Source organism: Heterocephalus glaber, unplaced genomic scaffold (genome assembly GCF_053883595.1).
Source record: "Heterocephalus glaber isolate CG9 unplaced genomic scaffold, H.glaber_assembly_v1.0 deba00001608, whole genome shotgun sequence".
Lineage (NCBI taxonomy): Eukaryota > Metazoa > Chordata > Mammalia > Rodentia > Bathyergidae > Heterocephalus > Heterocephalus glaber.
Window position 1 is genome coordinate 10,962,243 of NW_028258379.1, and position 14,101 is coordinate 10,976,343.

The 14,101-nt window shown below is 46.8% G+C and overlaps 1 protein-coding gene across 9 annotated transcripts in view; it reads right to left on the reverse strand.

Annotated features, from left to right (window-relative positions):
• The window catches only part of Slc8a3 (solute carrier family 8 member A3), a 144,875-nt gene extending 134,063 nt beyond the window's left edge, over positions 1 to 10,812 (reverse strand). For 2 of the 9 annotated variants that reach the window (XM_087195330.1, XM_021247149.2), the window contains exon 1: positions 9,665 to 10,235. The gene's annotated coding sequence lies outside the window, so the exon portion shown is untranslated. Of the gene's footprint in view, positions 1 to 9,664; positions 10,245 to 10,557; positions 10,682 to 10,706 lie in introns of those variants that run through there. The other 7 variants (XM_087195329.1, XM_087195328.1, XM_087195333.1 and 4 more) reach the window with 7 other exon arrangements.
• Between the last annotated feature and the right edge of the window lie 3,289 nt (positions 10,813 to 14,101).

Here is a 14,101-nt window from a genome sequence, read left to right on the forward strand (position 1 = left end):
GTAATGTGCCAAGAGAGCTTGAGGAAGGAAGGTTTAGCATTGCTGGAATCCTCAATGCCAGCTCCATGAACCAGGTAACATTACACATAGAATTTGAAGAATGACCAGGAATTAACCAGGTGGAGGCTAGGGCCCCACCAACAAAGGCAGCAGGAAGCCCATGCCAGAGGCCGTGGAAGCCTGACTGAACCGAGTGTTACAGACGAGCAAGCAATGGCTGCCGGATAGGACACCTGGGAGAAGCTGCAGAGATAAGAAAGGAATCGCTAGTGAAACACCTTGCATGCCAGGCCAAGGAATTTGGGCATTATGTCAGGGGCAATAAACAGCAATAATGTTGAAAGTTTTTTAATTAGAGGAAGAACAAAATCAACATTTTTCCTTTGGCTAGGCAATCCATAGAGATGACAGTGTGGAAACTGAACGGGTGAACAGAAAGCAGGGTAAACTGGAAGCTGGAAAACAGGTTCAGATGCTCTGTAGGGTGAGTGAGGAGAATGTAGCCAGTGTAAGCAGGGCTGCTGAGGAAGATATGGATTTCAAAGCTATCAAAAGTAGAATCAGTCTAAGCTGGAGCCCACTGGAGACAGAAGATGATCATGAAAGAGGAATGAAGAGGCATCGCGAGGATCAAACCACATCAGAAACCTTCTTCATCCCATTGGCTCTACAAAGATGCTCCTGTTTCAGAGATACCCAGGCTTGAAGAATGGAAGGTCAATAAATCAACACAAAACCACCCAACTTAAGCACTTGCTTAGCTTTAGGACTTCCTGTGACAGTGGAACAAATGAGACCAGTGAGAGCTCTGGGCTCTCTGGGAGATAATCAGGGAGATCCTGGAATTTAACAGAGGTACCAGAGTATTCCTCACTTTGGTCCAGGGAGGGGCCATTTGTTGATTCAATAGCCCAGACTGTGATAAGCTCTGGAGATGCACTTATGAAGCAGGTCTGTCCCCACCCTGGACAAGCACACAGAAGAATACACAAGATCAGTATCGAAATGTGAGCAAATAGTTTAGGACTTACAAACACTGACTGAGACTGTCACAGAAGTGGTGGAACTGGACATACCGTGTTTGTCTCAAATGAGAATGCAGTCTCACATGGAAGGAAATGAGTCCATGGAATGTATTGTTGTAAGAAATAGTGCTGGCCAGAGAAATAACAATTATTTTTAAAGATCCAAAATGTTGAGATTACGCAAACCCTAGAGTGACAACAAGGAAGCCTTATTCCACCCATTGATCTGTAGAAAAATGTATTTGTTGAGCACTTACTGTAAATACATCTATCAGAGTTGTAGGTTCTGTGAAGATCATTTTTGCCTGAATGTGTTCTCAAATTTATTGAGTGCCAAGTATGTGTCACACTCTGTTCTAGCTACTAGAGACTCAATATTATGTGTCTTACTGGGACTTTGCAATAGTTGTCAGTCTTGCTCCACTCCTTCAATACTCCCCACAAAACACCAGAGATGTCCTTTAAAAAATATAAACCAAACTAGGCATGACGGTGAAATCCAGTGCTCTAGGAGGTTGAGACAGAAGAAGCATAAGTTCAAGCCCAGCCTGGGCAACTTAGCAGGACTGTGTCTCAAAATAAAAAATAAAAAAGGTCTGCTGTTGCAGCTCCATGTGAAGGCCCTAGGTTCAATCCCTAGTATTGCTAAATAAATAAATAAAACATACCAGATAAATCATGCCATCCTTTGCATCTCCTCTGTTCTTGAAGCACCTTCCACCCTTACTGACTGGTCTGCTAACTTCTAACTTGCTGATCTTATCTATCACTTTATTTTGTCACATTTGCAATGCACTATGGTTAATACAAAGTTCTCTGAAGTTTCTAAAAGAGGCCAAGCATGAACATGCCTTAGGTCCTACGCAGGTACTGGCCCATCTGCTTGGAATATACTTAGCCACCATATCCCCAGGAGTCACTTTTTAATCTCATTCAGGTCTCACATGCCTCCTTTTCAGAGAGGCTTTCCCTACCCATCTTATTTAAAGGTGACTCCCCCACCCAGGATTCTGTCATTTCATTTTTTTTATAGTATATATCATCATTGCTGAAATTCTCATTGCTTTTGTTTGTCTGCCTGTTTATCAAGGAATGTAAACTCCATGAGAGCAAAAACCTTGCCCCTCTCATTCACCACAGTATTCTCAGTGCCTGGACTACAGTTTGGTGTAATGAGCTCTTGGTAAGTATTTGTTGAATGAATGAACAATAACTGTTGGATTAAGTGATTTTGGAAAGATGCATCGATGAGGGGAGAGTCCAAATTTCCTAGCAAGCCTTGGGGCAGAGAAATAAACATGTAGTTATAGCCAAAGACCTCAGAGAACAGGTAGTTTTGTATGTTCAAGAGAACCAAAGGGCCACATGGTGATGCAGCAGAAGTCAATGGTACACTTCTTAATGCAATTGCTTCTCTCCACCTTGCCCTCTCATCAGCACCTTCCTTTTCCTCTCAAGTAAATCATAGTGACAACCAACATTTACACTGCTTCGTGTATCTGACAAAGATTAAGCTGTACTGTGTGCCATGAGTTTGCAAACACCTTCTCATTCACACGATCTCAATGAATCCTTCTTGTGAGGATGGTCATACAGATGAAGAAACTGGGGCTCAGTTGATTGCCAAGAATTTCTAGGCCCATAAATAATGAAGCCGGAACCAAACCTTGATCCTCTGGCAGTCAGCAGAGTCCTTCTTCCGGGACTAAAGGAGGTTGTCAGGACCAAGAGAAAAAATGACCCTTACAACTGAAAGGACCTTGGGGTCAAACAGGGACAGATGTCACTACTGCCCCTTGCTGTTCCAGAGCCACCACCCAGTCTTTCCCCTGCCCCAGTACTGCGGATGGAATTCAGGGCCTTTGCACTAAGCTACATCCCCAGGCCATTCATTCTTTCATTTATTCCGTCATTCATTCATTTATGTGAAAGCTCTTGCTACGTTGCCTGGGCCAAGCTCAAACTTTCGATCTTGCATCACCCGTTCAGACTGCTCCGTGTACTGGTCTCTGTCTTTTGAGGTTATTCGTAGGAAGAGGGCTGATGTCCTGTACTGCTGCGGAGCCATCAGGGGAAGGTGCTGATCAGTCTCCTTTATGTACATTTTCCTCAGACCGTTCCCTAAGAGGTTGATGTATTTTAGTGCAATTTAATTTAGCTTAATTTTTAAAATGTTGAAAGATGGAATTAAATCATATTGTTGCCTGAGTGAAGAACAAATGGAGAGTGGCAGTCAAAGTCATCTCTCCAAAACATGGCTGGGGGGTTCTCTTGTACACTCAGCTCTGGGGGTGCTCTGGGTCCCCCTTTTATAAGAGGGCGCTAGAAGACTCTCAGACTCCCCGCAGATATAGGTGCTATCTTGGAAGCTGTGCTTTCTCTCCACATCCCTCATGATTCCCCCTGAAACTGATTCCCTCCATTAATTCTTTCTGAGGGGCTCAAAGTCACAGCCTCAAGATAATTCTTCCTGCCTCCCTAGGGAGGAGTATGGTGGCATGGTCAGGATGGGCAGAGCCTCGGGAAGGACACTGAGCAGAGTGTCAAGAGCCCCTGTGGTTCTGAAAAAAGCAGAAGTGCTAGAGCTGAGGCAGCATGGCTGGAATATTTGGGAGCCTAGATCACTATTAGGCATTCTGTGAATGCCCTGGCATCTGCAGTGGGAGGTGACACTGAGGATTGCCCATGGAGGCCCATCGGGTCACCCAGACCAGCTCAGGGTGCATTGAGACCTGACATGCAGACAGCTGAGCTGACTAGCCAGTTGACCTCTAGAGACCCAATGTGAAAACAGACCCACTGGGGCCTTCACATTACAGGAGGAAAGTTCTAATGCACTAAAAGCATTCTTAGCAGGAGGTCATCTGTATGCCATGAAACAAGACTCACTGAATACTCCCTGTCAGGTCAGGAGCCTAAAAATCAACACATCCAACTTAAATTCTTTTCATGGATAAGGAAGCCAAGGGCCAGACAGCAGAGGTGGGTCTTACCTGCCATTGTCAGAAGTGGTGAAAAGAAGAATCTAACCTTCTTACCACCAGCTCAGCGCTTCTTCCATTACACCATGTTAACTATTCCTGGCTTGATTGTTGACTCTACCACTTGCCACTTTTACAATAAATACTATTGACCTTGTCTCAGCAGCCTCAAGAGGGAGGCAGGTGATTGGTTTGTTCACTCCTTCACTTTGCATTGAGCAGCCACTGTGTTTCAGGCATAGGACAGGGAGCGAGAGGAAGAAGTGGTGCTTGGCCAAGGAAGGGAGGCAGGCCACACGCAGAAAGCCCCCAAACCGCAAAACAACATACGCATTTCAGAAAGTATAAAGCACTCACCAAAAACAGGCACTGTGTTATCAAGACTCAGAGGAGCAAGGGACTTCTTCGCCATAAAAGCCTTCCCATCAGGAAGGAGCATTTGAATTGAACATTAGAGAATGGGTATGAGTCCCAGGCAGGCAAACTGTGAGCCAATGCACAGAAAAGTAAAGGGCAAATCTACTCAAAAAACAATGTGGCTAGGCATGAGTGGCAACCCAGGCCGCAGGCCTTTTAATAATTGGAAGAGGTAGAAAAATAGGAGACCCTTCAAAGATTTTTGTGTTAGAAAGTTACAAGTGTACAAGGTGTATTAAGAAGTGAGTCTTAAAAAAATAAAGAAGTGAGTCTTGAAACAGTGGTCAAATTTAATATAAAGAAAAGAGGGTAAAATTGGGAAAAAGAAAACTATTTTTCCACAGTATAATAATACCAATATACTACTTCATGTAGCTATGGCAAGGATTGAGTGGGAAAATAAGTGTATAGCACATTGCAGTAGAGTAGCTGGTAGGTGATAAACACAGACATATTATTATTATCATGGAAGAGGTTATAAAATTTGCACTTAAGTAGTGATAGTAGGGATGGAGAAGACAGGAATGGGCATAAAAGACAATAAGTAAAACTTGGGGAACATGGGGAATAAATCAAAGATAAACTTGGAGGTTTTGAGCCAGTGATTGGCAATTTGTTGGTGCTACCAGTAGAAAGTGGGAAGTCAGGAGAAGCAACTTCTAAGGACAGCTGCTGTTGGGTTAGTATGAGGAGTTACATAAAATGTGGAATATTGTGTTGGATAAAATGTGCCAGTGGCTGGAAACAAGACACAGGGGCTGGAGAGACAAAGGCACAGACTACTAAGAAACTGTACTCCTTGAAGAACGAGGACAAACCACTGAGGGAGACTGAAAATGGGTAATGGAGAAAGGAAAAACTGGAAAGGGGAAAAGAATGTTAAAGAGGAAACGGAGAGAGGATCAAGGAGAGCTGGTGTAATCTGAAGAGTTCAGGGTGCAAGACAAAAGAGGAAAGTTCTAGGAGCTAATGGTCAACATATATAATGATGGGAAGATATCAAGATTAAGCCATAATTTGGGGAATGAGGAGTTCTTCAGAAGAAGGTGAAGAAAAGCGGTTTACATGACTGAATGAGTGACAAAGAAATAGAGGCAGATAATTATGCTAAAATTTCAACAGTTTACTGAAGGCAAGATGAGGAGAAAGAATAACGGGGAGGAGAACTGGGGACTGGACAAGTGATACGCTTCTTAGAACAGGATTTGTGGAGGGAGAGGATGCTGTGTGGAAGCAAGAGATTTCATATAAAGAGCAAGAGTCAAGGTCAATTTAGGAAGGCAGGGTTGGCTCCTGATCACTGTGCAGGAGGGAAGGGGGATTTTTTTTTTTTTAACTCTGAAAGTGGTGACAAGAAAGATGAGGAAACAAGTGGAGAGATCAGGGTGCAAAGGAAGAATATTGTCCATGCTCACGCTGCCTACTTAATTCTCTCAGAACTTTGAGGTCCTCTCCTCTTAAGTGACTTGAAATTATCACACCGAAACCAAGGCAAGATTAGTTTTCAGTCCCACTTCCAGATCCTGTCACTACATGACCCAGTGTTTCTGTTTTGTGGTTTTTGTGGTTTTTTGGTACCAGGGATCAAACAAGGGATCTTGCGTTTGCTAGGCAGCACCACTGAGCCAAATCCCCGGCCCGACCCAGTGTTTCTGTACACAACAAGGGGAGACCTATATGTCAATCCAAGTATCAAGGCACTAAGTGTTCCATGGATGGTTCCAAATTATATCTATGATAAAACAAAGCTGTTCTTTTCATAGACATTGCCCTGTATATCCTATCGGAACACCCTGGATCCTGGCATTAGCCTTCACCACTCTTTAATATTGTTCTTTTAATCCATCTACATACACATGTGATTGTTTTTTTCCTATTTAAAGGTGTTGCTCTACAGTCTCTAGGGATTTAAATATGGACCTAAATCCTTATTATCCTCAGACTCCTTCTTGGGGCCTTTTCCAGCCTCAAGGCCCTTTCCATATCTGATCTTTGGGAGTTGACTTGCCCTACAACTTAGTAGGCTGAAAGTGGAGCCTTTTCTTTTTTCCTTTAAGGACCCCTGTCCAAAGTTGGGTTCAGAGTATCCATTAAAAAAAACAAATGAATAACTAAACCTGAACCAGTCTTATTAAAGAAAGCGAGTAGAACGTCTCCCTAAGAAGGGCATGTCTATTTTGTACATTAAAATGAGTGGAGAAATCTACCTTCACCCTCACCGGCAGCCAGGACCACCTGAGTTTCTACAACAGCCCCCTGCCACTTTGCTTCCTTCTCACCTTATATCCCAGCTTTAGCCAGCTCCAGTCAGCATCAGCACACTCCTGAACATGCCAATCTGACCCTTCACTTCAGCATTAAAACTTTCCCCAAACCCCACTGAAAACTCGGGGGAAATCTTTAGCATAGAGCACAAGCCCTGTAAGGTTTGGCTCTGTGACCTCTCTGAACTAATCTCCCTGCCCTTTACTCTGTCTGTACTTTTTGAAAGAGTCCTTCTTATTTTAGGCTTCCTCGTGTGGATCTTTTCACTCTAATACTTTCTTGCCTTCCCTCCCCTCCTTTCTCTGCTTTCACCAAAGCTAAGTCCTACTTATCCTTTCTCGGCTTGGCTGTCCCCCATGAATCCCCCTTAAAGCCCTATAGAGAGGTGTTCCTTCTGTGTGCTTTTGTTGACCTGTGATTTACCTTTCACTGGCTGAAGTCATGTTATATGAGAATTACCTGTTCACTGGTTGCTTATGCCTGCAGGAATGTATGTTTATGAGAAAAGGGACTGTTCTCTTCTACTACCACAAGCCTGGCAGTGTGGGTGGTTATTGAACATTTAAATAAATGGTTCAGTGAATAGTTTGAAGAGAAGTCAAGATGTGTGGCATATTCCCCAAATCCAGATTGTGGGCAATGCCTGGATCATGCAGGCCAGGGAACAATGACCACTGTCACTGCCCACAGACAATACCTGTAACTCTGCCCAGACTGTGCCAGGAGCCACCTTGCACAGGAGCAGTGAAGGGCTGGGGCAAGTGTGACAAGGCCCTAACCCACTGAGGCTTACAGGGGAAGAGAATTCTTATAACAGGGTCATTGTGATAACCCTCTTCTCCTTTTTCTGCCCAGCAGGTTAGGGACCATAGTGTGAAGTGAAGATCAGAGGAGCAGGAGCAGAGAGAGGAAACTATAACTTGTCCCTTCAATGTCACTCATTCAACTACATTTACTGAGTGCCTGCTCTATGCTGGGCTCAGTCCTGGGGATAGAATGTGGAGGCATCTTTCCTCCCTTTGAGGAGATTACTGTCTAGAGCTGCGGACAGCATTACTCAATCACAGAAGTTATTACGCATCTTTACATTACTTCAAAGTGATAGATTCAGGTTAGGGGTGTAAGAAACAAGACATAGGAAATGGCCTAGTCAGAGAAAGTGTGGCAGCTTCCTTCCGGGAGAAGGAAGGAAGGAAGGAGCTGGGAGCTGGAGGGCAAACAGAAGCACATCAGGGGTGTGGGCAGAACAATAAGCTGTCCAGGTAGAGAAAATGTCACGAATGGCCTCCCCATCTTCATCAAGCCAAAGAAAGAACCACTGTAACCCGGTTCCGTTTGGTAGTTTTCATCTGTGGTTTCTCAGGCAAGCATCTGTATTTGATTTAAAGGAAGAGGAGACTAGGCAGTGGGCTTGTGTGAAGACACTGCTGAGGGCTATTGCAGATTGCAACGAGGGGAGGCAGGTGTTGGCCCACATCTAGTCATCACAAGCTCTGACCAGCAGCCTTTCTCATTTGGACAGTTGCAAGGTATGAGGGGTCGCTTCCTCTTAAAGTTGGATCCAGCAAAGCCGGGCTGGCCAACGAACGGAAGGGCCAGTGGCAAGCCAAGCACCCAGACGCTGTGAACTGATCCCCCTCTTTCAGCAAGAGCATGGCGCAGCAGCTATATTTGAAAACCGAGGTAAACAAGAGCTCAGTGCAAGTGGATGGGGCACAACAGCTGTGGAAGATTAATCACACGCGGCTGCATGTCACCAGGTCGCAGAGGCCAGAGGCTTCCCTTTTGGTGCCCCAGCAAAAAGCTGGATGTGTTCCTATCACATACTCACCCCCCCCCACACACACACACTTAGGGGTTTCTTGACCAACCAGGAGCTAGGCACCTGGCTCCCAGCTGCAGCCTGTGTTTCTGATAAATTGCACCCAATTTCAATGCTTTTGCCTAGGAACCCTAGCACCAAACGTTCAGGGTTTTGAATCGCTGGGGGGGGGGGGGCTAAATTTATGGCACTGCATTAAAGGCGTTTGTTCTACTTTAACCTCTCCCCTTCCGTAGTGAAAATAAAATAAACTGAATAAAGACGAAAAACTGTACACACACACACACACACACACACACACACACACACAACAAATGGCTTTCCTTATTTCCCCCAGTGGCTCAGGTCCTCAGGGCAGGTCAGCCAGGGCCTGTAGAAGCAGCGCTGGCCTCTATATGAGGGCCTGTGGCTATGTGTGTGCGTGTGCGTGTGTCTGTGTTTGCGGGGACGAGGGCGGGGTGGTGGTGGTAATTACTATATATTTCGCCTCTGTCCACCTGGCCCAGGACCGCCCAGACCACCCGCCCTGCACCCTGGCCCGCGCAGGACTGGAGAACCCCTCCTTCTCGCCATCCCCCTTGGCACCAGCTGGCGCTGTCCCTGCAGTTCCCGACCCGCGGCGGTGGAGTCCCGAGGTTGGGGTGCGCGCGTGCGTGTGTGCACGCGGGCGCGCGCCGAATGAACAACGCGCTCCCATCCTTGCCCCCAAACCCGGTACTCAGCCCCAGGAGCACAACACGCCCTGACACAGGCAACACACACATGCACACATGCATCCAGCACGCAATCCAGCGGCCACCCCAATAAACTGAACACCGCCACCAACCCAGCAAGCCCGCTGCTGGACTGTACACACACTCCCGGCTTCTCTCCGAGGATCCCCCAAACCTCCTTAGCCACTCTGCCAGACCCCCGCCCCGCAACAGCGCACACCCAACATGCACTTTATGGGGCAACCCCCCCCCCCCCCCCCCCACACTCTGGCGCTAATCCCACAGGATGGCAGTGCATGTGAATGATCTTGAGACATAACTGTTAACAGAATTGTTCACAACCAAAAACCCTCTGGAGGCATCCCAAGCCCCCCGGTCTCATCTTCCCTGCCTTGGCCGCCTGCCGAAGGGGAAGGGCGGGAGGCTCGCCCCATTACTCACCGTTTCCTCTCAGCCTCCCGAGCCAAGTGGGCAAGTGAGCCGAGTGAGAAAGAGGAACGCTGCCCCGCCGCCGGGCTCCTCACCGGCCACAGCGGCTCATGGCCCCCGCGGGCTGCCCGCCGGCCGCAGCCGCGTCCCGGGCATCTCAGTCCGCCGCCGCCGCCGCCCGCCCGCCGGGGCTCAAGGGCTGGCAGCTGTCAGGGAGCTGCGGGGCAGAGCATCTGGAGCGCGAGGTCTGGGCGGCAGGGGACAGGGGCCCGGGAAGGGGCCTTCCGCGCCGATTGCAGGAGCGGGTACAGCCAGACCCGGAGCGCGGGCGAGGCCCGAAGTTCCGGCCGCCGGCGGCGGGGATCCCTGCCAGGAGGGGCAAGAACGCGAGCAGCCCAGAGGGCGCGCCCTGGCGGCTCCGAGGGACCCCGGGTTGGGCTCGCAGGCGGGGCGCCCGGGCTTTCCCGGGACTGGAGCGCGCCGCTCTCCGCCTCGCACGCAGTCACCGCGGGAGACGTCTCAGCCTCGCCGCGCGCGCAAAGGGGACGCGTTGAGGGACTGGTTTCTGGGCGAGCCGAGAGCTTTGCCCATTAAGCTGCCGCAAGAAGCCAAATCAAAAAACCAATCTCTAAGCCTCCAAACGGCGCGTCACCCTATCAGCTGGGAGAGAGCGCCGCACCGATTGACAAGCCGCGCATATTCAGCCTCGCGCACCGAGGGGGGTACTTTCAGATAGCTCCGGCACGCAGCAGGGACGCCGAGCCTGCACCGCTCGGCGTCCAGAGAGCCCCCGAGGACCGGAGAGAGATGGCACGCCCTTCCCGAGGCCACCAGCCCGGCCAGTGGAGCCCGGCGCCCTGCGCCTCCCTGCCCGCAGCGGTTCCGAGACGGCAGCACGTCCTGACCTGGATTCCCCGGAGTCGGGAGCTCCAGGCAGCAGGCGGGCACGCGGCCCCGGCTTTCCCCTTGTCCTCAGGAGACGCCGCCTGCAATTCCGAAATTAAGTCTCCACCAAACACATTTGTGGTTTTTAAATATAGAAAAGAACGATTACCCAGGCAGGGTCCACCCAGGCCGAGGGGAGGAGTTGAGGGGGCTGGAGGCTGGCAGTGGAAGGAAAATAAAACTGCTTTTTCCCTCCGTACCAGCGCCCCCCCCCCCCTTGGTGCAGAACTCAGCCTGTCATTTTCTCAACCCAAGTCAAACAACAGCTTGTGAGAGACGCTTGGGTGAGCGCTGGTATGTTGGCTTTTTGGGTTTTTAAAACTAAAAATAAAAGGGGGCTGCCTCCCAAATTGCTGCTTATTCTGGGCCTGGAGACTGGCGGAGAGATGGCCCTTTGAAGCAGCAGCAGAACACGGGTTTGGGGCTTGGCCCAGGCAAAGTGTACACAGACAGCCTTAAATCAGATGCCTGTAATTTCTGCTATATTTGTCAGGGTTGGTCCTGGAGGCAGGAGGGGTGGGAGGCCTCTCGTTAAGAATGGGGTTTCATGTCCCTAGTTTATCGGTGGCATTAAGACAGCACTAAAAAGAGCACACAATGGCTGGCCTTATGTATCAAAACCAGGGCAGCAGGGACAAAATACAAAGGCCAGAAGTTGTTTTTGTATGTTTCCCCTACCTGAAGCCACGAGTGGGGGGGGCCAACAAATGATAGTAATACTTATTTATCAGCACCTGCTTAGACTAGGCGTGGTGATAGTGAATTTGGATGTATTATCTCGTGTCATCCTCATAAGATGCTATTCAGGTACAATTACTATTTCCATTTTTCTATTGAGGAAATGAAGCTGTAGAGAGGTTAAATAATCACCCCAAGGTCAGCGCAGCAGAGTCAAGGATGAGAATAAGGTGGAATCAACTGGAATTGACTGATATAGGACAGTTGTGATAGCATTTTTCAGGGTCCCTGCATCCCCCAGAGGGCCTGGTCTCCAACAAGATTTGGTCCAAAGAGGTTAAGTGGGTATAGGGGAAGAGAGCATCGGAGCCTGGGACAATGTGAGTTCTTTTCTAGTGATTTGACTCAACATTCTTTTAGGAAGTTGTGTGGTAGTTTCCACCCTGAGTTTGGGCCCTAGATGTGTTAAATTAGGAGCACTTTCAGGCCCCTGCATCTTTATGGGCCTTGAGTTCAGGTAAATTAAGACTGAGGGATTGCCTTTGTAAGGTTTCAATAACTTTTAAAGCTGTGGAATTTTAGCAAGTGTCAATTAGTGGGATTTACCTTGTATCTGTTCCCATGGAGCACCACAGTGCTGGTTGGACTACAGTCAAGAGCAAAAGATGTCTAGTGGGTGGATAAGTTGGTATAGCTTGTAGGGAGGGCAGTTTGGAAAGATACAGCAAATTCCTTAAAAACAATGTGAGCCCTGTGACTCAGTAATTTTACTGGAAGAAATTTTTATGGCAATAACTAAGGATATTAGTTACAAGGATATTCATGATAGTGTTTATCATAGCAAAAAATTGGAAACATCTAATATTCCAACAGAATCAGTGGAGTAAATCATGTTACACGGACATAAGGATCTATTCTACCACTGTAAACATCCTAATGCGGCATGCTAGGTATTGACATGGAAAGGTTTTCATGATACATTATTGGGGGAGGGAGAAAGAGAGGGAGGAGAAGGAGGGAGGCAGGGAGGGAGAGAACATAGCGTGTGTGTGTGTGTGTGTGTGTGTGTGTGTGTGTGTGTGTGTGTGTGTCCTGGGAGCATAAAGATACCAAAATGGTAATGGTCATGTCTTTTGGTAAGATTTCTGGTGGTTTTCAAAAAGAAAACTCTTTAGATCAACTTACTAAGGCATAATTTGCATACAAAAAATTTGCCTATTTTAAGTGTGTAGGTTGGTGTGTGTTATAATTCAGGTCCATGTGTTAAAGCTTGCTCCCCAGGAAGGCACTGTTGCGAAGTAGTGGAACCTTTAAGAAGTGATGCCTGGTGGAAAGTTTTGGAGTCACTGAAGATGTGCCCTTGAAGGAGAGGGTGGGACCGCTCTCTCTTTGGCCTCCTGGCCATGGGATGGGTAGTTTTGTCTCACCATGATGTGCTGCCTCATGACAGGCCCAAAACAAACAGCTCAATTGATCATGGACTGGAACCTCCTAAATTGTGAGCCACAATAAACCTTTTCTCTTCATAAATTGTTTACTTCAGATACACTGGCACTTTGGCTTACAAACTTAATTCTTTCCATGATTCTAGTCTCAAACTGAATTGGACAATAACCAAATCAAATTTCTCCATAACGTCAATATTAAACCTAACCATTGAATTTGATTCTGTTCTCATACAATATGGTTTGTGATCAGAATCATGGAAAGAATTAAGTTTGTGAACCGAGGCACCACTGTGTTTGTTATAGTAAAGCAGACTAATGCCATGAGTTTTGGTAAAAGTATACACAAGTAGAGCAAGAAACAAAATCAAGATATAGAACCTTTTTATCTCACTTAAAAGAACTCTCCAGCCCTCTTTCACTTATCCTTTCGTCTCATAATCAACCATTAATCTGCTGTCACCATAGATTAGTCTGGCATGCTCCAGAACTTTCTTTATTTTGCTTATGTATTTATTGATATTTCTTTAATGAATTTTATCTCTTCACTAAACTACAACAGTGAGGACAATAATAATAGAATTAGTCTTGGCATTTCTTTAGAATAATCACCAAAGAAACAATACAGAAGCCACATTTTTGTCTCATCACCTGTGACAGGGCATGGCTGCATAGGAAGGCAGTAGGGGAAGGAGATGCCAAAGCATGTTCAGTCATTGCTGTAGGAAGAGCTGGTTTGTGTGAATTCTAGTTCAGCTGAAATAACAAAACCCACCTCCACTCTCCACGTCTCAATGTCCTCATTAGTAAAATAGAAATAATAACAATAATACCCATCACATGAGTTATTGTGAAGATTCAGTAAGATTGGATTCTGGTATAGAGTAATTCCCAAATGCATGTTAAGTCTCTTCCTTCCTCTCCACCCTTTCTTCCCTCTAACTGTGTTTCTCTCCTATTCTAAGTTCTACAAACAAATTTCATATGGTGACAATCTTAGACTCTTTTGAACTCTGGACAGTCTCAATTTTTCTTTCTCTCTTTGCTACAAGGATAGTGTTGGAAAATATTAAATTTGTTGACCATCTGCCTTCTACTTCTGCCACTGTGTGATCATTTATTTCCAGTTGTGCTAGAATTCAAGAGGGTTTTCATGGGAAAGTCAGAAAGCAAGCTATTTATTGTCAGCATTGGGAGAAAGAGCCATAAACCTCTCCTTCAAGTTGGGATTCAACTTGGGCCCAGAGAAGTTAGGAGATTCAACTCCATCACAGAACTTAGCAAGGAATAGACAGAATCTGTTAGGGATTCAACTGTGCGTCCCAAAATTCCTTTGTTGAAACTCTGATGTCTACTACTTTAGCATGTGATTGGATTTGAA